General features: G+C 45.0%; 1 non-coding gene across 1 annotated transcript; it reads right to left on the bottom strand.

The window, feature by feature from the left end:
- Window positions 1–20,575: 20,575 nt before the first annotated feature.
- LOC134952057 (U1 spliceosomal RNA) lies at window positions 20,576–20,738 on the bottom strand. Its single transcript, XR_010184675.1, has one exon. It is a non-coding gene; the product is annotated as a U1 spliceosomal RNA (small nuclear RNA).
- Window positions 20,739–25,114: the final 4,376 nt, after the last annotated feature.

Below are 25,114 nucleotides of genomic sequence, written 5' to 3' on the forward strand. Positions count from 1 at the left end.
GTCTGGACACAAAACAATGCCCACAATTGAAGGCTCAAAATGCCCAACTACAGGATTAATGTAAGTAGTGAATTTAGGAATGAATTTAGAAGTAGGAAATTAAGTTAGTTCACAAGTACTTTCAAATTCAGATCTAAAGTCTAGGTAGGCCTCACGTCCTGGCAGCCCCCAGCATTTAAAAATGCCTTGATTAGAGGTAGGGAATTAAATGTAGATAAGAAGTAGACACAAAATAAGACTCCACAGAGCAATTATCAGGTGTCTTTATCAATTGTTGCATTTAAAAAAATCAAGCAATTAGGGAACACAATGTTGCGACAATGTAACCCTATTTGCAAAATAGTACTAAATAAGTTTGTCGATGTAAGACATTTGCAAAGGCGCAAACAAAACACGCTGGAAAATGCAACTGAATCTGTTTTTGGAGGTTAGAATAGATGCAGGATCAAGTAGCTCAATGGGTAGGGTATTTGATTAGAATTCAACAGGTTATAGGTTTGAATCCTGGGTATGATAGTTTGAGGTGTTATTTAATAAAGTATGTTTATATATTAGTCACACATGGCTTACTTGTACAAATGGCATGTCACCAGTTAGTGCTGACTGCTGATATGCCATTTGCACAAACACGCCATGTGTGACTGTATATGCATTTAAGGAGGGCACCCCGGCAATACCACAAACCATTGAGTGTCAAGTATACTAGATATATCTTCATATCTCATGTGCTTTCTCTGAGACCAATCTTGTTATGCCCCTTCCCCACAAGGCATGCGCCTTTTGTCCATATTGCAAAAATGGGGAGGGGGGGGGGGGCATATAATTATCTGTCACAGGGCACCAAAAAGTCTAGTTATGGCTCTGGTATGCATTATGTAATCTGGCAGACCATATCTCCAACACTGGCTGGTTGGAATAGAAATCCGGTTATCTATGTGAGCAAATGACCATCAACGATTTACTCTCAAACACTAGAAAATGGACAAAAATGGTCCCTCAAACAAATTGGTTAAATTTTGGGTTTAACCAATTTGTGTAATGACCATTTTTGACCACTTTTCTAGTGTTTGGGAGCAAATGGTTAATTGACATTTGCTTCTATACATTACCAGATTTTCATTCCATCCATCCAGACTGGATAGATAGCCTGACAGATAATTGTGTAGTGTACGCCCAGGATAACTGTCAGTTGTGCTTTCTTTTATGACGGCACATCCAGAGCAAGCACTGCCCACTCATGCATAGTTGTCAACTGATGTGAAGTTCCAGGGGGCAATCTCAGTTATAAAGAAAAGTATCTGGAAATTGTCCCTAGTTTAAAAAAAAAATTGATCAACTCCATTTATTTAGTATGATATCCCAGGTGATAGGATGCCGGCAGTCAGAACAACTATACCATACCCAGGATTCAAACCTATAACTACCATACCCAGGATTCAAACCTATAACCTGTTGAATTCTAATCAAACACCCTACCTATTGAGCTATTTGATCCTGCATAAAAATTGTGAACATTATATGAAGCTATTGGTACTTTGAAAAAAAAAGTATCAGCATTACAACGCAGCAGATCCATGCAGTTTGCAGCCACACACTACATGTATCTGCTCAGCCACAATGCTGATTATTTCTTCACAAAGTACAAGGTGAGCTCCAAACAGAATTCTCTAGCTTAGAATTATGCCAAACCTAGAAGTCGGGCCCCCCACCCTGGGATCCCCCAGAGGGAGGCCTGCACCGTCATGCGGCAGGCTTGTCCGTTTTGGAAGCAGGCTGATGGGCAGCCCAGGCTTGCTTCAGTCTGGGCTTGTCAGGTCTGGAAGCATGAGCTTGCTTTGGGTATGCCTGACCTTGGGTACGCTTTACCTTGAGGATGAAAGGGCCAAGGGAAAGTACTTTTAGCCTTCTGCGTGGTAGGAGTCATACTAGGTAGGCAAGCTGTTTTAGCAGTAGCCAGATCAGCTACAATCTTATTGAGGTCTTCTCCAAAGAGAGTGTCTCCCTTGAAAGGAAGCACCTCCAGGGTTTTCTTGGAATCCATATCCACCGACCAGGATCTCAACCAGCTGTATAAAGTATTACCTTGGAACTGGCTCTCCACTCCCCATTATCTGGTTATCATGGCTTCCTCCGCCAGTGTCCAGACTCGCTTGCTGAAGCTCGGCCACTTCTTCCTAGCAGCAGGCTCCTGGATCACTGGGCAGCAGAGGTGCTTGGGAGCCGGAAGGGGGCGGAGCAATCAGGCAGGCAGTTGCAGTGCTGCCCAGCTATCTGTGGTGTGAGAAGAAGCAGGGGCACCCCACCGCTGGCAGTGCTGCAGCTAGCGGTGGTGGCAGCGGCGAGGCTGCTGGGCTGGGTCTTTAAAAAGGTGGAAAGAAGGGTGTTACAGCATGGAATGTACAAACTGCGAGACCCTGCTGGTAGCGCCTTTGTCTATTTAGTAGGAAGGGCACGTAACAGCCGGAGGGCAATGGAGGAAGCCCCTTTAGGGCTGGAGCCCGGCGGCAACTGACTCCGTTGTCTCTGGCAGTTCCGCCCCTGCACTAGAGGAATGGTCAAGAACATGGCAACATTTAATGCCAAAAAATGCAAAATCATACACGTCTCAAAAATACAAAGGCTAACTATAATATTAAGGGCATTATAATGGCAAGAGGAAAGCTATCTAAGTATTACTATTTCAGGTGAGCAATGTAACAAAGCAATAGGAAAGGCAAGTCAGATGCTTGTTTGCATAGGTAAAGAACCAGTAGCAGAAAAAAGTAATACAGGTTGAGTATCCCATATCCAAATATTCCGAAATACGGAATATTCCGAAATACGGACTTTTTTGAGTGAGACTGAGATAGTGAAACCTTTGTTTTTTGATGGCTCAGTGTACACAAACTTTGTTTAATACTCAAAGTTATTAAAAATATTGTATTAAATGAACTTCAGACTGTGTGTATAAGGTGTATATGACACATAAATGAATTCTGTGAATGTACACACACTTTGTTTAATGCACAAAGTTATAAAAAATATTGGCTAAAATGACCTTCAGGCTGTGTGTATATGGTATATATGAAACATAAATGCATTCTGTGCTTAGATTTAGGTCCCATCACCATAATATCTCGTTATGGTATGCAATTATTCCAAAATACAGAAAAATCCGATATCCAAAATTCCTCTGGTCCCAAGCATTTTGGATAAGGGATACTCAACCTGTAATGCCACTGTATAGGTCCTTGGTACAGCCACATTTAGAATCCTGTGTTCAGTTCCAGAAGCCATATCTCAAGCGCCTTGAGTCCTGTTGGAGAAAGAGCACTATATAAATAAATAGTATCAAAATTTGTTTCACGGCACCCCTAGGCCAAAGTTTTTTTTATTGAGAAATTCAGAAAAAAATATAAAATTAAGTAAATTGTGTTTATAGCATGTCATTCTCAGGTTCAGTTATGTTGTGAGGGAATGGTTTTGCCAATTTAATAAAGTATAAATAATTTTAATTGGTCCTGGACCACCAAACTATGCTACCAGTGCAAGAACCCCAGTTTGGAAACTACTGCCATAAAATAAACCTTTTTTGTTTTTTTTAAACTACATGTAATACACCTTAGATCTCAGTTCCTAAAAGGTTTTAAACCCTTGCATACAGTAAACTACACATATTTAAAAATCCTACACCGGGCACAAGTGCTCACGGGCCAATTTCATGGCAGTCTCGGATAGGAGGGCATTGTGGATTCACCAAGGGAATGCTGATGCTGACTCCAAGAAGCCTCTTCAAGATCGCAGGAGCAGAGTCCTCTGCTTCTGCCAAATCCACTGCATGACGCTGGGGCTCTCTTGCAGGAGCCCACACCAGTGGGGGGCACCAGGGGCGGAACTACTGGCAGGGCAGGCAGTGCATTGCACTGGGGCCCCGCCGCACTCAAGGGCCCACAGCCGCCGGCATTACAATGAGTCACAATGACTCATTGTATCATGCCGCAGCCGCACACCAGCGCTCCCGTCGGGTCTGCGTCCTGCGACTCCCGCCGCCCGCCCGTCGTAACGAACAGATCAGGCCAGGGCACTACGGGCAGCAGCCGCAGCACCAGACACGCTGCCGCCTCTGTAACACACGAAGAGGGAGGAGGGTCGCTTGGAGATGAGAGGAGCAGCGGCACGGGGGGGAGGAGGAGGAGGAGGGAGGTGAAGGAAGGAGCCGCAGCAGCGCTTTGTTACTGGTGGAGGCGCTGCTGCTGCTGCCCCTCTGCTTCACTATAGGCTGTCTTCCGAGAACAGCCTATAGTGAAGCAGAGGGGCAGCAGCAGCAGCGCCTCCACCAATAACACAGCGCTGCTGCGGCTCCCTCCTCCACCTCCCTTCTCCTCCTTCTCTACTGCCCGGGAATCGTCAAGCTGCACGAGGAGCCTGAGCCAGCGGAGAGGGTAAGTATAATTCTTCTTTCTTTCTTTCTTTCTTTCTTTCTTTCTTTCTTTCTTTCTTTCTTTCTTTCTTTCTTTCTTTCGTCTCTTTCTTTCTTTGTTGGGACTGCCTGCCGCTATGTGTAAAAAGGGGGAATCTGCCTGCCGCTATGTGTAAAAAGGGGGAATCTGCCTGCCGCTATGTGTAAAAAGGGGGAATCTGCCTGCCGCTTTTTGTGTAAAAAGGGGGAATCTGCCTGCAGCTATGTGTAAAAGGGGGGAATCTGCCTGCAGCTATGTGTTAAAAGGGGGAATCTGCCTGCAGCTATGTGTAAAAAGGGGGACTGCCTGCCGCAATGTGTAAAAAGGGGGAATCTGCCTGCCGCTATGTGTAAAAAGGGGGAATCTGCCTGCAGCTATGTGTAAAAAGGGGGACTGCCTGCCGCAATGTGTAAAAAGGGGGAATCTGCCTGCCGCAATGTGTAAAAAGGGGGAAGCTGCTTGCCGCAATGTGTAAAAAGGGGGAATCTGCTTGCCGCAATGTGTAACAAGGGGGAATCTGCCTGCCGTAATGTGTAACAAGGGGGATGCTGTCTGCTGTAATGTGTAACAAGGGCACGCTGTCTGCCATAATGTGTAACAAGGGCAAGCTGTCTGCTGTTATGTGTAACAAGGGCAAGCTGTCTGCTGTAATGTGTAAAAAGTGTACGATGTCTGCCATTATGTATAACAAGGGCAGGCTGACTGCTGTTATGTGAAAAAAGTGTACGCTGTCTGCCGCTATGTTTAACAAGGGCAGGCTGTCTGCCGTTAAGTGTAAAAAGTGTACGCTGTCTGCCGCTATGTTTAACAAGGGCAGGCTGTCTGCCGTTATGTGAAAAAAATGTACGCTGTCTGCCGCTATGTGTAACAAGGGCACGCTGTCTGCCGTTGTGTAAAAAAGGGGGATGCTGTCTGCCGTAATGTGTAAAAAGGGGACGCTGTCTGCTGTAATGTGTAAAAAGAGGACGCTGTCTGCTGTAATGTGTAAAAAGAGGAATCTGTCCGCCGTAAGGTGTAAAAGGGTCTCTACCTGGTGTAGTGGTGCTACTGTGCGGCGTAATTTGAATAATGGAGACTACTGTGCACCGTTTTATGAATTGGTATTATTTTGTGGCCACACCCCTTAACCACGAAGCCACGCCACTATGTTTTTTTGCGCGCGCCTACGGCGCGCACTGCCCCTGTTTTGCATGCAGGGGTGGGGCTCCAATGCCGTTTCTTGCACACACTGCTAAAATGTCTAGTTACGGCACTGTTGCTAGGTATCCACTTCCCTGAGCAGGCCCCCCTCACCAGATCCTCTCCAGGGGTGAGGGGGTGGACTTGGATGGGATGGGATGGGGGGGGGGCCCAAGCCATTTTGTCGCACATGGGCCCACTGCTCGCTAGTTCCGCCACTGGGGGGCACGTCTAAAACTCTTCAGTCAGTTCTGGATTCATTCGGACCTGGACTCGTGGGTTTTACAAATAGTGTCCCAAGTGTACAAACTGGGGTTTCAAGAAGTTCCCCCTCACCAATTGTTCAAATCAGCCTTAGTCAGCAGGGAGAAGGTTTTTATTCAAGCCTCTTCGTGGTCCCGAAGCCGGACAGCTCAGTCAGACCAATCTTAAATCTGAAATCCCTTAATTTCTACCTAAAGAAATTCAATTTCAAGATGGAATCTCTCAGGGTAGTGATCTCCAGTCCGCGGGATAAAGGAGATTTCATGGTTTTGGTAGACATAAAGGATGCCTACTTACATGTTCCCATTTAGCCACTGCATCAAGCTACCTGAGGTTTGCAATTCAGGATTGTCATTACCAATTTCAGACGTTGCCGTTTGGTCTGTCCACGGCTCCGAGGATTTTCACCAGGGTGATGGCGGAAATGATGGTTCTCCTTCGCAAGCAAGGAGTCACAATTATCCCGTACTTGGATGATCTCCTGATAAAGGACGCGATCCCGGTACCAGTTGGTGCAAAACATCTACTCTCCCTGACAGTTCTTTAACAACATGGTTGGCTCCTAAACTTGCCAAAATCGCAGTTGGTCCTAATGACGCGGTTGTTGTTTTTGGGAGTGATACTGGACACAGAAGAGGTTTTCTTCTAGTGGAATGGCTCTGGAGATCCAGAGTCTGGTCAAACAAATTCTGAAACCAGCAAGAGTGTTAATCCATCAATGCATTCGGTTGCTGGGGAAGATGGTTGCGGCCTACGAGGCCATTCAGTTTGGCAGGCTCCATGCCAGAGTGTTCCAGTGGGACCTGTTGGACAAGTGGTCCGGATCCCACCTACACATGCACCGGAGGATAATCCTGTCTTCCAAGACCAGAATCTCACTCCATTGGTGGCTGCACAGTTCTCACCACCTAGAGGGGCGATGGTTTGGGATCCAGGACGGGATCCTAGGGACCACGGATGCAACCCTCCGAGGCTGGGGAGCAGTCACACAGGGGGAAAACATCCAAGGAAGATGGTCAAGTCAGGAAAGTTGTCTCCACATAAATGTTCTGGAGTTAAGGGCCATTTAATAACTGCAGACACAGTACGCACTGGGACGGGTGCCCAGCATCCTCTACGGAATAAGAGAAAAGGATTTACCAGTAGGTATTAAAATCCTATTTTCTCTAACGTCCTAGAGGATGCTGGGGACTCCGTAAGGACCATGGGGATAGACGGGCTCCGCAGGAGACATGGGCACTTTAAGAAAGACTTTAGTTCTGGGTGTGCACTGGCTCCTCCCTCTATGCCCCTCCTCCAGACCTCAGTTTGATACTGTGCCCAGTGGAGACTGGGTGCTTTTCAGGAGCTCTCCTGAGCTTTCTGACAGAAAGTATTTTGTTAGGTTTTTAATTTTCAGGGAGCACTGCTGGCAACAGACTCCCTCATCGAGGGACTGAGGGGAGAGAAGCAGCCCTACTCTCTGAGTTGCAAGGTCCTGCTTCTTAGGCTACTGGACACCATTAGCTCCAGAGGGATTGGTACGCAGGATCTCACCCTCGCCGTCCGTCCCAGAGCCGCGCCGCCGTCCCCCTCGCAGAGCCGGAAGATAGAAGCCGGGTGAGTATGAGAAGAAAAGAAGACTTCAGAGGCTGCAGAAGACTTCATGATCTTCACTGAGGTAACGCACAGCACTGTGTGCCTTTGCTCCCATACACCTCACATACTCCGGTCACTGTAAGGGTGCAGGGCGCAGGGGGGGCGCCCTGGGCAGCAATATAAACCTCTTTCGCAAAAATATAACATATATACAGCTGGGCACTGTATAAATGTATGAGCCCCCACCAATTTTACAGTTTAAGCGGGACAGAAGCCCGCCTCCGAGGGGGCGGGGCTTCTCCCTTAGCACTCACCAGCGCCTTTTTTTCTCCACAGCACCGCTGAGAGGAAGCTCCCCGGACTCTACCCTGCTTATACCACGTTAGACAAGAGGGTTGAAAAGAGGGGGGGGGGCACATAATTCGCAAATTACATACAGCAGCACTACTGGGCAAACATTAAGTTACTGTTTTATTCCTGGGTTATATAGCGCTGGGGTGTGTGCTGGCATACTCCCTCTCTGTCTCTCCAAAGGGCCTTGTGGGGAAACTGTCTTCAGAAAAAGCATTCCCTGTGTGTGTGGTGTGTCGGTACACGTGTGTCGACATGTCTGAGGAAGAAGGCTATATTAGAGAGGAGCGGGAGCAAATGAATGTGGTTTCTCTGCCGACAGCTGATTGGATGGATATGTGGAATGTTTTAAATGCTAGTGTAAACTCATTGCACAAAAGATTAGACAAGGCAGAAGCTTTGGGACAGTCAGGGTCTCAACCCATGCCTGATCCTATGTTGCAGGGACTGTCAGGGTCTCATAAGCGCCCACTATCCCAGTTTGTTGACACAGATACCGACACGGATTCTGACTCCAGTGTCGATTACGATGATGCAAAGTTACAGCCAAAATTGGCAAAATCCATTCGATTTATGATTATGGCAATAAAAGATGTTTTGCACATCACAGAGTAACCCCCTGTCGCTGACAAGAGGGTACATATGTACAAGGGAAAGAAGCCTGAGGTAACCTTTCCCCCCTCACACGAGCTGAACGAGTTATGTAAAAAAGCTTGGAAATCTCCAGATAAAAGACTGCAGATTTCCAAAAGGATTCTTATGGCGTATCCTTTCCCATCAACGGATAGGTTACGATGGGAATCCTCCCCTAGGGTGGACAAAGCATTAACACGCTTATCCAAGAAGGTAGCCCTCCCGTCCCAGGATACGGCTACCCTCAAAGAGTGTGCTGACCGCAAACAGGAGATTACCCTGAAGTCCATTTATACACATTCAGGTACCTTACTCAGACCGGCAATTGCGTCGACCTGGGTGTGTAGTGCTGTAGCGGCATGGACAAATGCCTTATCTGAGGGGATGGATAGCCTAGACAAGGATACTATTTTATTGACCATGGGGCATATAAGAGATGCTGTCCTATATATGTGTGTATGCAAACTACCGGTGGTGCTGCAGGGCCCACACCCTTTTACTTGTCTTGTAGAGCCCAGCTGCTGCAAGAAATCAGCTTGAATGCTTCAGGGGCTTGGGCATGGCCAACATGAGCCCCACACCGAAGGAGGGTGGGGGTGTTTAATGCAAACTTGGGGTTATCCAAGCGCCGCAAAAGACCGCCATGCCTCGCATGCCCCTTTTCTCTTTTCATATACAGATGAGGGTTCCAGCCAACTTTGGCCCACTGCTTGGATGACATCACTGAATGCAAATCCGTCTGCTGCAGACCTTCCCCCAGGAATGCTTGCAATAGTTGTTGCATATGGTTTAATGTCTGAGGGTGCTTCAGTATTAGGCAGCCTTCCGCCCTCCCATGTTCATCTGAAAAGATGTGGTCTCCCTGCAGTTGTTGTCCCCAGACGAGAGTTCCCTTGTGCTTCCTCAGTTAAATCTCCTTAACTTGACGAGGGTGTGCCCGAGCAGCCGCCCTCCCCAGCCCTTTCCCAACACATACTTATCTTGCATATGAGATCTCTTGATCATGAAGATAGTTCTCACAGGTTGAGGTTCATCCTGGCCCCGCTCCCCGCTGGAGAGCGCTGATGGGGACAGCAGCGGGGCTTCAGCAGCAGGGTGAGTATGTGTGGCCAGAGACCTCCCTTCCCATGTGCAGGCCTGCAGAGTGTGCCGCGCAGGATGGGGCATGTGACACTCTCCCTCCCTGGGGCTCTTCCAGATGTAGCTCCTCAGCAGTATTTTTCCCGGGCTGCGCGGCGCTCTCCCCGACTGGCATCCGCCCTGGAACACTGCCTTCCTCAACGCAACATCAGCAGGGGGCCCGGGCCTCATCACCTTCCCAGGTCTTTCTCATGTATGTATCATGTATGTGTGTGTGATATATGTATGAATCATATATGTTTGTGATATATATATATATATATATATATATGTATCTATCTATCTATCTATCTATCTATCTATCGTATGTGTGTGTATATATGTATCTATCATGTATGTATGTATGTATCTATCTTGTATGTATGTGTTCTATCTATCTATATATCTATCTATCTATCTATCTATCTATCTATCTATCGTGTGTGTGATATATGTATGTATCTATCATGTATGTGTTATATGTATGTATCACACCTTCCTCTATACATATACATACATACATACATACATACATACATACACACACCTATATCTGTACGTACACTGACATACACACACCAACATCTATACATAAACACGCTGACCCCTAAACGTACACCAACGTACCCACATGTGAATCTATACATACATGTGCTGACACCTGGACATACACTGATGTACCCACACCTAACATCTATACATACACATGCTAACAACTGGACGTATACAGACGTACCCACATTTGCATCCATGCATATATAGATGTAGGTGTGTGTACGTCAGTGTACGTCCAGGTGTCAACGCGTGTATGTATAGATGCAGATGTGGGTACGTCTGTGTATGTCCAGGTGTCAGAATGTGTATGTATAGATGCAGGTGTGGGAACGTCAGTGTAGGTTCAGGTGTCAGCGCGTGTATGTATAGATGCAGGTGCTTGTATGTCCAGATGTCAGTGCATGTATGTATAGATGCAAGTGTGGGTACGTCGGTGTATGTCCATTTGTCAGCGCATGTATATATAGATGCAGGTGCTTGAATGTTGGTGTATGTCCAGGTGTCAGCATGTGTATGTATAGATGCAGGTGTGGGAATGTTGGTGTATGTCCAGGTGTCAGGGCGTGTATGTATGGATATTAGGTGTGGGTACATCAGTGTATGTCCAGGTTTTAGCGCATGTATGTATAGATGCAGGATAATAATCGCACAGCGTGCCCCCCGCCAACCACAAACCTCCCCCACCCCCCTGTATGACATAAACACCGCTAATTCCACTTACACACAATAATTTCAGTTTGCGACCAGGAGCCGGCAATGTATGTGCACCCAAATGAAGCCACTGTACATGCCCTGCAGGCTGCTATGTACTGCACAGGTGCAACAAATTTAAATGCCCTATCTTTAAAATGGGGCATATTTTACTAAATTAAAAAAACCTGTAACTTTCTGTAAAACCTTAACCCCAAAAGGCACTACACTAACATCGGGGTGTAGAGTTGGATGTTGATCCAAGGCACCAACAGGCTAAAGCTTTGACTGTTCCCAGGATGCCTTGCACCGCCTCCTCTATAACCCTGCCCAGTGGCGTAACTAGACCTTTGTGGGCCCCATAGCAAAATTCTGAATGGGCCCACCAGCACTCAACAAGAATGAGTGGCGTTTGGGGTCAGAAAAGTAGAGGGGAAGGGGTCTGACAGAGTAGGGGGCAGGACATGAATGAATAGAAACTGAGGTGTCCATTATATAAAGAAATACAGTATGTGTGTCTGTGTGTATATCACACACACACATATAAGGGAAATTCAAATGCCCTAAATTATTGCACCCATTACACTCTGGTTTAGGTGCACAAAGCACCTAAACCTGAATAAAGTAATGGGCGCGATCGTGAAAAGACACCGTTTGGTTGCCCAAATGGGTCTCTTTGCACACATTTCAGCTTGTTTCCCCTGGGGGTAGCGAGCTGAAATAAACATGTCGCACCCGTTGGCAGCAACATTAGAATAGCTGCTGACGGGCACGATTGAGGGAGGAAAGGGACATTTGAATCCAGCCCATAGATGCAATGTGAATATGTAATTTGTACCTTCCTACTTTAAAATGTATATAGTAGTGTATACACTAGAGGTCTTTCCGAACCCCCTAATCCTAACATTGTAATTTGCTTTAGGGCGCACCTCCAATTAGTCTAGTGTTTCGTATTTTCACATTAAATACTTTCTTGCATTGGTTGGTTAAAGATTAGATCGTATATTTTTCTAGATATAGCTGTGCATAGTCTACAAGGCTACATGCTTCTCCCCTAACTAGAGATGTGCAGCGGGCATTTTTCGTGTTTCATGTTTTGGTTTTGGTTTCGGATCCGCAGTTGTGTTTTGGATACGGACGCGTTTTGGCAAAACCACCCTTTCGGGTTTTGGATTCGGGTGATTTTTTTTTAAAACCTCAAACAGCTAAAATCATAGAATTTGGGGGTAATTTTGATCCTATAGTATTAAGCTCAATAACCATAATTTCTACTCCTTTCCAGTCTATTCTGAACACCTCACACCTCCCAATATTATTTTTAGTCCTAAAATTTGCACCAAGGTCCCTGGATGACTAAGCTAAGCGACCCAAGTGGGCAGCACAAACACCTGGCCCATCTAGGAGTGGCACTGCAGTGTCAGACAGGATGGCACTTAAAAAAATAGCCCCAAACAGCACATGATGCAAAGATAAATAAAAAAAGAGGCGCAAGATGAAATTGTAGTGTGTCTCTCCTGCTCAGTGTCAGTTCTCAGTAGTATCCTCATCAGTGCTCAGTATCACTGCTCATTGTCTTGTGCTGCATTGTGGTGCTCAGTATACTAGAGTACATTACTAATAGTCCAGTGCTGCATCTGGCTGCTCAGTGTCAGTTCTAGTAATCTCATCAGTGCTCCGTATCACTGCTCATTGTCTTGTGGTGCTCAGTATACTACAGTACATTACTAATACTCCAGTGTCTTGTGCCGCATATAGCTGCTGTAGGGTGCTGTGGTAGTGTCCTGTCACTGTGCATATGTCATCATTCCAGTCACAGTGATATCTGGTATCTATCTAGTGGTATCTAATTCCAGACATTACCACCGTCTAATTCCAGATATATTACTGGCATATAATTCCACACATTAAAAAATGGAGAACAAAAAGGTGGAGGGTAAAATAGGGAAAGATCAAGATCCACTTCCACCTAGTGCTGAAGCTGCTGCCACTAGTCAAGGCAGAGACAATTCAATGCCATCAACATTATGTAATGATTATACGATACATTATATATCATATCATTGTATGGTTGTAAAATACAACTTAAAAACTTTAATGAATAAATACATAAAGTTCTTTTATGTAACCTTTTTAAACCTATTAGCATAGACCGAATCTCATCGTGTGTATAGGCCTTTAGTTCAACAACAGCATGGGACCAGTTAGTGTGTTTTGACCACTGCACAGCACCTGGTGTTATATAGTAAGCACCACTATGGCATAGTATACAGCATTATGGGCCTGATATGAGTGTGACCAGCGGTGATGTGGAATGCAGTAGGAGGTGCTGTTTAGTAAGCACCACTTCTATATTCACCATGCAGTATATTGTGTGAATATAGAAGTGTTGGCTGTGTTATGTATCAGAGTAATTATTGCAGCTCCCAGCTAAAATTGCAACAATGTAATTTAGTGACAAGCTGCAGAGATTAACCCTTTCTGTGGCTGCTGCACATCCTCTATTCATATCGCTGAATTCAATTAGGGAGATGTTCTCACCCCGCGAGCAAGCGCAGGTATATGCCACACTTATGGTAACATTGGATTTGCAGATATTTTCTTGCAGGGGTGTTTCTAAACAATTTGGCTTCAAATGCGTGCCCCCCGCCACCATTGGCATTAAAAATTGTGCCCCTCTCCCATATATATATATATATAAAAAAAACTATATTTGCGTGAGCGCTCCGGACGGGATGGGGGGGCGTGACCTCGCAAAAATGGGTATGGTCTCCATAAAATGGGCGTAGCCTTGCAGGCAAAGACTACCTTACACCCCAGTTCTTGACCCTGCACCAACAGACCTCGGCCACCACAGGGAAAAAAGTACAGTAATTTTCACCATGTTAAGCCCCACACATTAATGCCCTTTGGAACATATTATGTCACTCACCACAATATCTGTTATACACTATGCCCTACTGTAAAGCTTCTAATTACTTTTACAAAAACTGCTCAATGCCAAGAGTTTCACGTGCTGGGTGTCATGCTCATTGCCAGTGGTTTCACTCTCTGGGTGTCATGCTCATTGCCAGGGGGAACGCAGTAGGAGGTGTTATATAGTAAGCACCACTATGGCATAGTATATAGCATTATATATATTGTGAGCACTGGTGATGTTGAGTGCAGTAGAGCTGCTGCTGGGTAATTACAATTGACTACAACCACCAATATATTCTGCTGCACTATATATATGCAAAGCTAATTCTGCTGGGTAATTACAACTGACTACAACCACCAATATATTCTGCTGCACTAAATCTATATTTGCAAAGCTAATTCTGCTGGGTAATTACAATTGACTACAACCACCAATATATTCTGCTGCACTATATCTATATATGCAAAGCTAATTCTGCTGAGTAATTACAATTGACTACAACCACCAATATATTCTGCTGCACTATATCTATATATGCAAAGCTAATTCTGCTGGGTAATGCAAATTGAAACATTATTGCATAGTATGTGATTTTGAAGTACTTTTTTAAAGTTTTGAATGATATAGACCCAGTTTAATCTTTGTGGTATGCCTGGTTGTTGTTTTTAAGGTAATTTATTGCCTGGCATTTGAGGGGGTGGGGTGTGGTTACAGATTTCAATTATTGGTTTCACTTGTAATAGTCTTCTACTTAAGTCCAATGGTGTAGGCTGTGCAAAGCCGTTTGGCTGTGCATTTATTGATCTAAGCGTGCATTTTTATCAAAGCGTGATAAAATTGACACATAACAGCAGCGTTCAATCAGCGTTAATTTATCTTCAGCTGATATTGATTGTGAATTGACGTTTCTTCTCTTCTTGTCACCTACAGGTAATTACAATTGACTACAACCACCAATATATTCTGCTGCACTATATCTATATATGCAAAGCTAATTCTGCTGGGTTATGCAAATTGAAACATTATTGCATAGTATGTGATTTTGAAGTACTTTTTTAAAGTTTTGAATGATATAGACCCAGTTTAATCTTTGTGGAATGCCTGGTTGTTGTTTTTAAGGTAATTTATTGCCTGGCATTTGAGGGGGTGGGGTGTGGTTACAGATTTCAATTATTGGTTTCACTTGTAATAGTCTTCTACTTAAGTCCAATGGTGTAGGCTGTGCAAAGCCGTTTGGCTGTGCATTTATTGATCTAAGCGTGCATTTTTATCAAAGCGTGATAAAATTGACACATAACAGCAGCGTTCAATCAGCGTTAATTTATCTTCAGCTGATATTGATTGTGAATTGACGTTTCTTCTCTTCTTGTCACCTACAGGTAATTACAATTGACTACAACCACCAATATATTCTGCTGCACTATATCTATATATGCAAAGCTAATTCTGCTGGGTAATGCAAATTGAAACATTATTGCATAGTATGTGATTTTGAAGTACTTTTTTAAAGTTTTGAATGATATAGACCCAGTTTAATCTTTGTGGAATGCCTGGTTGTTGTTTTTAAGGTAATTTATTGCCTGGCATTTGAGGGGGTGGGGTGTGGTTACAGATTTCAATTATTGGTTTCACTTGTAATAGTCTTCTACTTAAGTCCAATGGTGTAGGCTGTGCAAAGCCATTTGGCTGTGCATTTATTGATCTAAGCGTGCATTTTTATCAAAGCGTGATAAAATTGACACATAACAGCAGTGTTCAATCAGCGTTCAATCGAAGTGAAAAAGAAGGAAAACAGAAGCACACCAATCTAACAAAACAAAGAAAACTGAAGAACTAATAACAAATGTGAGTCACTTACTCCTCAGATCACTCACCTCCTGATTGTTGCATCTGATTACATAGCACAGAACTACCTTACTTGGACATTTCATAAACCACCCATTTCACCTACAAATGCCTGTATCTGTATTATTGTAATTTTGTTTTTTAAGCACAGCTGCACCAATGCAATTTTACCTGCAAACACTTAAAACATCTAACATAATTACCATTGCTTCTTAAACCTCTCACAATCCTTTCATTTCTTACACTCCAAATACTTTTCTGCACCCACTTTATCTACGCTTTTGACTCATTTCATACTAAATCTACACCCCTTGAGCCTACACTGCTTTTCTCACCTGCATTTCTGCAATTCTTCTGCTCGGATTGCCCTACAGTCTCCTCTCCTACTTCCACTTTCCCTCAACCTATTTACCTACTTAACACTATGTCAAGGTTTTCTTATACTCCCCACATCACTCAGTGTCTACCTAATAATGTATCTTTAGCCTTCCCCCCTAGTCTCCTCCAATTCCTCCTCTCTCCCCTCCTCTGTCTCCCCTCCATCCCTCTGTTTCCTTCCCCCACCTTTCCTTTTACCCCACTTTCATTCACCTCTGCCCCATGGTCCTGCTACCCCACAACTCAGCCCTGCTCCCTCTCTCCCTTCCCTGTCACCTCCCCACACCCCCATCCACATCACACTGACCTCCCTCCCTGCCCACCTCCTGCAGTTTCCCCTCCTAGCTCAGGCACCCGTACCATCACTACTCTCTCATCATCCCTGCCCTCAAAGTTAATCCCACCTCATCGCTACAGCAACCCTGAAAATCTAATTCACATCTCTCCCACAAACTCATACCCCCTATCCTGTGCCCTCTGGAATGCCAGATCTGTTTATAACAAACTGGTCCCCACTCATGACCTTTTCATTTCCAACTCCCTACACCTACTAGCCATTACTGAAACTTGGATTACGCCCTCTGACACTACTTCTGCTGCTGCTCTCTCTGCTGGGGGCCTTACATTCACACACACACCCTGACCTGGGGGTCGCCATGGGGGTGGTGTTGGGGTCCTTTTACCTTCTAGTAACTCCTACCAACTCATACCACCAGAACCATCACTTATATTCTCTACATTTGAGGTCCACGCCATATGCCTCTTCCAACCAGTCCATCTTAGAGTAGCTGTCATTTACCGCCCCCCTGGCACTGCTTCCAAATTAATCGACAACTTTGCTTCCTGGCTTCCTCACTTCCTCTCTTCTGACATTCCCACCATTATCCTAGGCGATTTCAACATCCCTATTGACATCCCCACACAATCCCCTGCCTCTAAACTCCTTAACCTCACCTCTTCACTTGGTCTCTCCCAGTGGACCTCCTCACCCTCCCATGTGAATGGGAGCTCACTGGATCTGGTCTTCACTCACCGCTGTGATATTTCTGATTTTTCCAACTCCCCATTTCCCCTCTCTGACCACCACCTGCTCTCCTTCAACCTATCTCTCTCGACTTCCCCATCTCTACCTCCTAAAGCTACCATCACTAAGCGTAACATTGAAGCTATTGACACCACATTCCTTTCCTCCCTGTTTGACTCACTTCTCTCTCCTATTCTCTCTCTCTCATGCCCTGAACAAGCCACTTCCACATACAATGCTTCCCTTACTTCTGCTCTTGACTCTGTTGCTCCACCAACCACTATTCACCCTCACAAATTAACACCTCAACCCTGGCACACCAAATGCACCAGATATCTGCAAAAATGCTCACGTACGGCTGAGCGACACTGGAGGAAATCACGCTCTAAGGCAGACTTCCTCCATTTCAAACTTATGCTCTCATCCTTCAGTGCTGCCCTTTCTCTTGCTAAACAGTCATACTTCAAGAACCTCATCTCCTCCCAGTCTTCCAACCCCCGGCGCCTCTTTGCCACTCTCAACTCACTCCTCTGCCCACCTCCACCTCGTCTCCCTTCCTCACTCTCTGCTCTTGACTTTGCCACTTACTTCACATCCAAAATTGACTCCATACGTCAGGACATCACATCACACCAGACTATCAGTAACCAGCCTTCTCCCAACCCTTACCAACCCTCCCCATCCCTCGCACCAACTCTGTCATCTTTCTCCCATGCATCTGGAGAGGAAGTCATGGCCCTCATTCGTTCCTGTCCCCTCACCACCTCCCCACTTGACCCAATCCCCTCCCGCCTCCTTTGCCACCTCTCTTCTTCTGCTTTTTCCCATCTTTCCCACCTTCTCAATCTCTCCCTCTCATCAGGCACTGTCCCCTCTGCCTTCAAGCACGCTCTCATCTCTCCTATTCTTAAAAAACCTACCCTTGATCCAAACACTCTCTCCAACTACCGACCCATCTCTCTCCTCCCTTTTGCCTCCAAACTCCTTGAGCGTATTGTCTACAACCGCCTTACTTCCTTTCTTTCCTCACACTCACTGCTTGACCCATTCCAGTCTGGCTTCCGTCCTCTCCACTCCACTGAAACTGCCCTTACAAAAGTATGCAATGACCTCCATGCTGCTAAATCTAAGGGACACTGCTCTCTACTTATTCTACTTGATCTCTCTGCTGCTTTTGACACTGTGGACCATCCTCTCCTACTGCAAATCCTTCACTCCATTGGTCTGCGTAACACAGCCCTCTCTTGGTTGTTGTCCTACCTTTCTGACCGTTCATTCTCTGTCTCCTCTCATGACTCCACCTCCCCCTCACTTCCACTAACTGTAGGGGTACCCCAAGGTTCTGTCCTTGGTCCTCTTCTCTTCTCTCTCTATACGTCCTCACTAGGTAAGCTCATTAGTTCTTTTGGTTTCCAATATCATCTCTATGCTGATGACACTCAAATCTATCTTTCCTCTCCAGACCTCTCCCCTACTCTCCTCACTCGTATCTCCAACTGTCTCTCTGCTATCTCTTCCTGGATGTCCCAGCTCTTTCTTAAACTTAACATGTCTAAGACCGAGCTGATCATCTTCCCTCCCTCCCGCATAACCTCACCTCCTACAATCTCATTATCTATTGATGGCACTACTATCTCCTCTACCCCCCAAGTGCGCTGTCTTGGAGTAATCCTTGACTCCTCCCTCTCCTTCAAACCACACATTCAGCACCTCTCACAAACCTGCCGTTTTCATCTAAAAAATATTTCCAGGATCAGACCCTTTCTGACCCAGGATGCTACTAAGACTCTTATCCACTCACTGGTCATCTCCAGACTGGACTGCTGTAATCTCTTCCTGACTGGCATTCCTGACAAATACCTCTCTCCACTCCAATCTATCCTCAATGCTGCTTCCCGGCTCATTTTCCTCACCAAACGCACTACGTCCACCTCTCCTCTCTTACTAGTCCTTCACTGGCTCCCCTTCCCTTTCAGAATCCATTTCAAGCTTCTCACACTTGCTTACAAAGCCCTCACCCACTCCTCTCCCATCTACATCTCTGATCTTATCTCGCTTTACACTCCCACCCGTCCTCTTCGCTCTGCTAATGCACACCGACTCCTGCCTACGGATTACTTCCTCCCACTCCTACCTCCAAGATTTTTCACGTGCTGCACCACTTCTCTGGAATTCCCTACCTCTCCCCCTCAGACTCTCCACCTCTCTACAAAACTTCAAACGGGCTCTCAAGACCCACTTCTTCACCAAACCCAGCCAAATCTCATCCTAAACCTCTGTTCCACGCTCTCTATGTACCCCATCTGTCTCACCCCTGTCTGTCTACCCCTCCCTTTTAGAATGTAAGCTCTCACGAGCAGAGCCCTCTTCCCTCATGTGCTTACTCTTTTCTTACTTTAATAATCTTCAGCTGCACCAAATCCAGCAGTCTTCTGCCACCTGATACTTATTCCAGTGTCATCTGCTGATGTAGCTATGTTTATTTACCCTGTACTTGTCCTATATTGTCGTCAACTGTAAGTTGCTGTTTTCCTGTTTGATTATTTGTTTATGTACTCTGTAATTGGGCACTGCGGAACCCTTGTGGCGCCATATAAATAAAGGATAATAATAATAATAATAAATAATATAATATATAGCAGTACGGTACAGTAGGCCACTGCTCTACCTACCTCTGTGTCGTCAAGTATACTATCCATCCATACCTGTGGTGCATTTTAGAAAAAAACATGTCTCGGCAGAGCAATCTATAAATCCATAATTTTTCAGACAGCAACAGTGGGTATTGTAATAGTCACCCAATCCATCACTTTTATAGGGTTACATGCACCCACATGCTCCAGCCTGTCTCAATAATTTTACTGTCACGCTGTGTGTGTTTGTGTTTTTATTTGGGTATTTTTTGTAGTTGTAGAACTACAGGTACCAGCAAGCCCGTTATTTCCCTGCCTGCTGGTACTTGAGGTTCTCCAAGTACCAGCAAGCGGGGGAGGCTTGCTGGGCCTTGTAGTTCTACAAAAAAAAAATATTCTTTTTTTACACACATGGGTATCAGCCCGGCACCCACCACCCAGGGGTGCTGGGGACAGCCTCGGGCTTCACCTCTGGCCCTTGGGTGCCTCGAGGGGAGGAACCTCTTGATTTAAGGGGTCCCCACTCCTCCAGGGAACCCCGGCCAGGGGTGACTAGTTGGAGCGGTAATGCCAGGGCCGCAGGGACCTACATCTGCATATGAAAAGAGAAAAGGGGCGTGCAGGGCATGGCAGCCTTTTGCGGCGCTTGGATGACCCCTAGTTCGCATTAAACACCTCCACCCTCCTTCGGTGTGGGGCTCATGTTGGCTATGCCCCAGCCCCTGAAGCATTCAAGCTGATTTCTTGCAGCAGCTGGGCACTGTAACAGCTCCAGAGCTGATCTGTAAGGCAAGTAAAAGGGTGTGGGCCCTGCAGCACTACCTGTAGTTCGCATTGTGCGTTGGAAGGCACAAATTAAGCAGACGGGAGAAGTCAGGATAGTGCGCAAGGGCATAGAAGGGAGCGGCTCAAGAAAAGAGAAGTGGAAACAGACAGCAAACTAGGCTGGAGAGAGACCTGAGACAAAGAGATCTGAATTATACGAGAGCCGACCAGGGGAAACACAAATTATGCAGTCAAGTTTCCCACATTTGGGGAAATCGCAGGAGCAGCACACCCAGAGTGCAATGGGTGAGCCTTGCCCTGGGAGAAGCACCTTCATGATCATAGTATCTCACCTGGCAGGTAAGTAGGAGTTGGGCTAGAGCTGGGGAGGGTCGCTGCTCGGGCACCCCCCTGTCAAGTGAAGGAGATCCAACTGAGGCAGCACAAGGAAACTCTCGAAACGAAGAACACTAGAATGAAAATTTTAAAGCCTCCTGTTAGTGCTTCATCTACACGGTATAGCCCTGAATATTTCAATGCGCAGCTCTTTGCAAAAGAGAGATATTGGCAAGGAAAAGCTGTCTTGTACCTTTGCATTTTTCTCCCAAACGAAGGACACTAGAAAGAAAATTTTAAAGCCTCCTGTTAGGCCATCATCTACACGACATAGCCCTGAATTTTCCAATGCGTAGCTCTTTGCAAAAGAGAGATATTGGCAAGGAAAAGCTGTCTTGTACCTTTGCATTTTTCTCCCAAACGAAGGACACTAGAAAGAAAATTTTAAAGCCTCCTGTTAGGCCATCATCTACACGGCATAGCCCTGAATTTTCCAATGCACAGCTCTCTGCAAAAGAGAGATATTGGCAAGGAAAAGCTGTCTTGTACCATTGGATTTTTCTCCCAAACGAAGGACACTAGAATGAAAATTTTAAAGCCTCCTGTTAGTGCTTCATCTACACGGTATTGCCCTGAATTTTCCAATGCGTAGCTCTTTGCAAAAGAGAGATATTGGCAAGGAAAAGCTGTCTTGTACCTTTGCATTTTTCTCACAAACGAAGGACACTAGAAAGAAAATTTTAAAGCCTCCTGTTAGGCCATCATCTACACGGCATAGCCCTGAATTTTCCAATGCGCAGCTCTTTGCAAAAGAGAGATATTGGCAAGGAAAAGCTGTCTTGTACCTTTGCATTTTTCTCCCAAACGAAGGACACTAGAAAGAAAATTTTAAAGCCTCCTGTTAGGCCATCATCTACACGGCATAGCCCTGAATTTTCCAATGCGCAGCTCTTTGCAAAAGAGAGATATTGGCAAGGAAAAGCTGTCTTGTACCATTGGATTTTTCTCCCAAACGAAGGACACTAGAATGAAAATTTTAAAGCCTCCTGTTAGTGCTTCATCTACACGGTATAGCCCTGAATTTTCCAATGCGCAGCTCTTTGCAAAAGAGAGATATTGGCAAGGAAAAGCTGTCTTGTACCTTTGCATTTTTCTCCCAAACGAAGGACACTAGAAAGAAAATTTTAAAGCCTCCTGTTAGGCCATCATCTACACGGCATAGCCCTGAATTTTCCAATGCGCAGCTCTTTGCAAAAGAGAGATATTGGCAAGGAAAAGCTGTCTTGTACCTTTGCATTTTTCTCCCAAACGAAGAACACTAGAATGAAAATTTTAAAGCCTCCTGTTAGTGCTTCATCTACACGGTATAGCCCTGAATTTTCCAATGCGCAGCTCTTTGCAAAAGAGAGATATTGGCAAGGAAAAGCTGTCTTGTACCTTTGCATTTTTCTCCCAAACGAAGGACACTAGAAAGAAAATTTTAAAGCCTCCTGTTAGGCCATCATCTACACGGCATAGCCCTGAATTTTCCAATACGCAGCTCTTTGCAAAAGAGAGATATTGGCAAGGAAAAGCTGTCTTGTACCTTTGCATTTTTCTCCCAAACGAAGGACACTAGAATGAAAATTTTAAAGCCTCCTGTTAGTGCTTCATCTACACGGTATAGCCCTGAATTTTCCAATGCGCAGCTCTTTGCAAAAGAGAGATATTGGCAAGGAAAAGCTGTAGTGTACCATTGGATTTTTCTCCCAAACGAAGGACACTAGAATGAAAATTTTAAAGCCTCCTGTTAGTGCTTCATCTACACGGTATAGCCCTGAATTTTCCAATGCGCAGCTCTTTGCAAAAGAGAGATATTGGCAAGGAAAAGCTGTCTTGTACCTTTGCATTTTTCTCCCAAACGAAGGACACTAGAAAGAAAATTTTAAAGCCTCCTGTTAGGCCATCATCTACACGGCATAGCCCTGAATTTTCCAATGCGCAGCTCTTTGCAAAAGAGAGATATTGGCAAGGAAAAGCTGTCTTGTACCTTTGCATTTTTCTCCCAAACGAAGGACACTAGAAAGAAAATTTTAAAGCCTCCTGTTAGGGCTTCATCTACACGGTATAGCCCTGAATTTTCCAATGCGCAGCTCTTTGCAAAAGAGAGATATTGGCAAGGAAAAGCTGTCTTGCACCTTTGCATTTTTCTCCCAAACGAAGGACACTAGAAAGAAAATTTTAAAGCCTCCTGTTAGGCCATCATCTACCCGGCATAGCCCTGAATTTTCCAATACGCAGCTCTTTGCAAAAGAGAGATATTGGCAAGGAAAAGCTGTCTTGTACCTTTGCATTTTTCTCCCAAACGAAGGACACTAGAAAGAAAATTTTAAAGCCTCCTGTTAGGCCATCATCTACATGGCATAGCCCTGAATTTTCCAATGCGCAGCTCTTTGCAAAAGAGAGATATTGGCAAGGAAAAGCTGTCTTGTACCTTTGCATTTTTCTCCCAAACGAAGGACACTAGAAAGAAAATTTTAAAGCCTCCTGTTAGGCCATCATCTACACGGCATAGCCCTGAATTTTCCAATGCGCAGCTCTTTGCAAAAGAGAGATATTGGCAAGGAAAAGCTGTCTTGTACCTTTGCATTTTTCTCCCAAACGAAGGACACTAGAAAGAAAATTTTAAAGCCTCCTGTTAGGCCATCATCTACATGGCATAGCCCTGAATTTTCCAATGCGCAGCTCTTTGCAAAAGAGAGATATTGGCAAGGAAAAGCTGTCTTGTACCTTTGCATTTTTCTCCCAAACGAAGGACACTAGAAAGAAAATTTTAAAGCCTCCTGTTAGGCCATCATCTACACGGCATAGCCCTGAATTTTCCAATGCGCAGCTCTTTGCAAAAGAGAGATATTGGCAAGGAAAAGCTGTCTTGTACCATTGGATTTTTCTCCCAAACGAAGGACACTAGAATGAAAATTTTAAAGCCTCCTGTTAGTGCTTCATCTACACGGTATAGCCCTGAATTTTCCAATGCGTAGCTCTTTGCAAAAGAGAGATATTGGCAAGGAAAAGCTGTCTTGTACCTTTGCATTTTTCTCACAAACGAAGGACACTAGAAATAAAATTTTAAAGCCTCCTGTTAGGCCATCATCTACACGGCATAGCCCTGAATTTTCCAATGCGCAGCTCTTTGCAAAAGAGAGATATTGGCAAGGAAAAGCTGTCTTGTACCTTTGCATTTTTCTCCCAAACGAAGGACACTAGAAAGAAAATTTTAAAGCCTCCTGTTAGGCCATCATCTACACGGCATAGCCCTGAATTTTCCAATGCGCAGCTCTTTGCAAAAGAGAGATATTGGCAAGGAAAAGCTGTCTTGTACCTTTGCATTTTTCTCCCAAACGAAGGACACTAGAAAGAAAATTTTAAAGCCTCCTGTTAGGCCATCATCTACACGGCATAGCCCTGAATTTTCCAATGCGCAGCTCTTTGCAAAAGAGAGATATTGGCAAGGAAAAGCTGTCTTGTACCTTTGCATTTTTCTCCCAAACGAAGGACACTAGAAAGAAAATTTTAAAGCCTCCTGTTAGGCCATCATCTACACGGCATAGCCCTGAATTTTCCAATGCGCAGCTCTTTGCAAAAGAGAGATATTGGCAAGGAAAAGCTGTCTTGTACCATTGGATTTTTCTCCCAAACGAAGGACACTAGAATGAAAATTTTAAAGCCTCCTGTTAGTGCTTTATCTACACGGTATAGCCCTGAATTTTCCAATGCGTAGCTCTTTGCAAAATAGAGATATTGGCAAGGAAAAGCTGTCTTGTACCTTTGCATTTTTCTCCCAAACGAAGGACACTAGAATGAAAATTTTAAAGCCTCCTGTTAGTGCTTCATCTACACGGTATAGCCCTGAATTTTCCAATGCGCAGCTCTTTGCAAAAGAGAGATATTGGCAAGGGAAAGCTGTCTTGTACCTTTGCATTTTTCTCCCAAACGAAGGACACTAGAATGAAAATTGTAAAGCCTCCTGTTAGGGCTTCATCTACATGGCATAGCCTTGAATTTTCCAATGCGCAGCTCTTTGCAAAAGAGAGATATTGGCAAGGAAAAGCTGTCTTGTACCTTTGCATTTTTCTCCCAAACGAAGGACACTAGAAAGAAAATTTTAAAGCCTCCTGTTAGGCAATCATCTACACGGCATAGCCCTGAATTTTCCAATGCGCAGCTCTTTGCAAAAGAGAGATATTGGCAAGGAAAAGCTGTCTTGTACCTTTGCATTTTTCTCCCAAACGAAGGACACTAGAAAGAAAATTTTAAAGCCTCCTGTTAGGCCATCATCTACACGGCATAGCCCTGAATTTTCCAATGCGCAGCTCTTTGCAAAAGAGAGATATTGGCAAGGAAAAGCTGTCTTGTACTTTTGCATTTT

The sequence above is a fragment of the Pseudophryne corroboree genome, chromosome 8, assembly GCF_028390025.1.
Source record: "Pseudophryne corroboree isolate aPseCor3 chromosome 8, aPseCor3.hap2, whole genome shotgun sequence".
NCBI classification, from domain to species: domain Eukaryota; kingdom Metazoa; phylum Chordata; class Amphibia; order Anura; family Myobatrachidae; genus Pseudophryne; species Pseudophryne corroboree.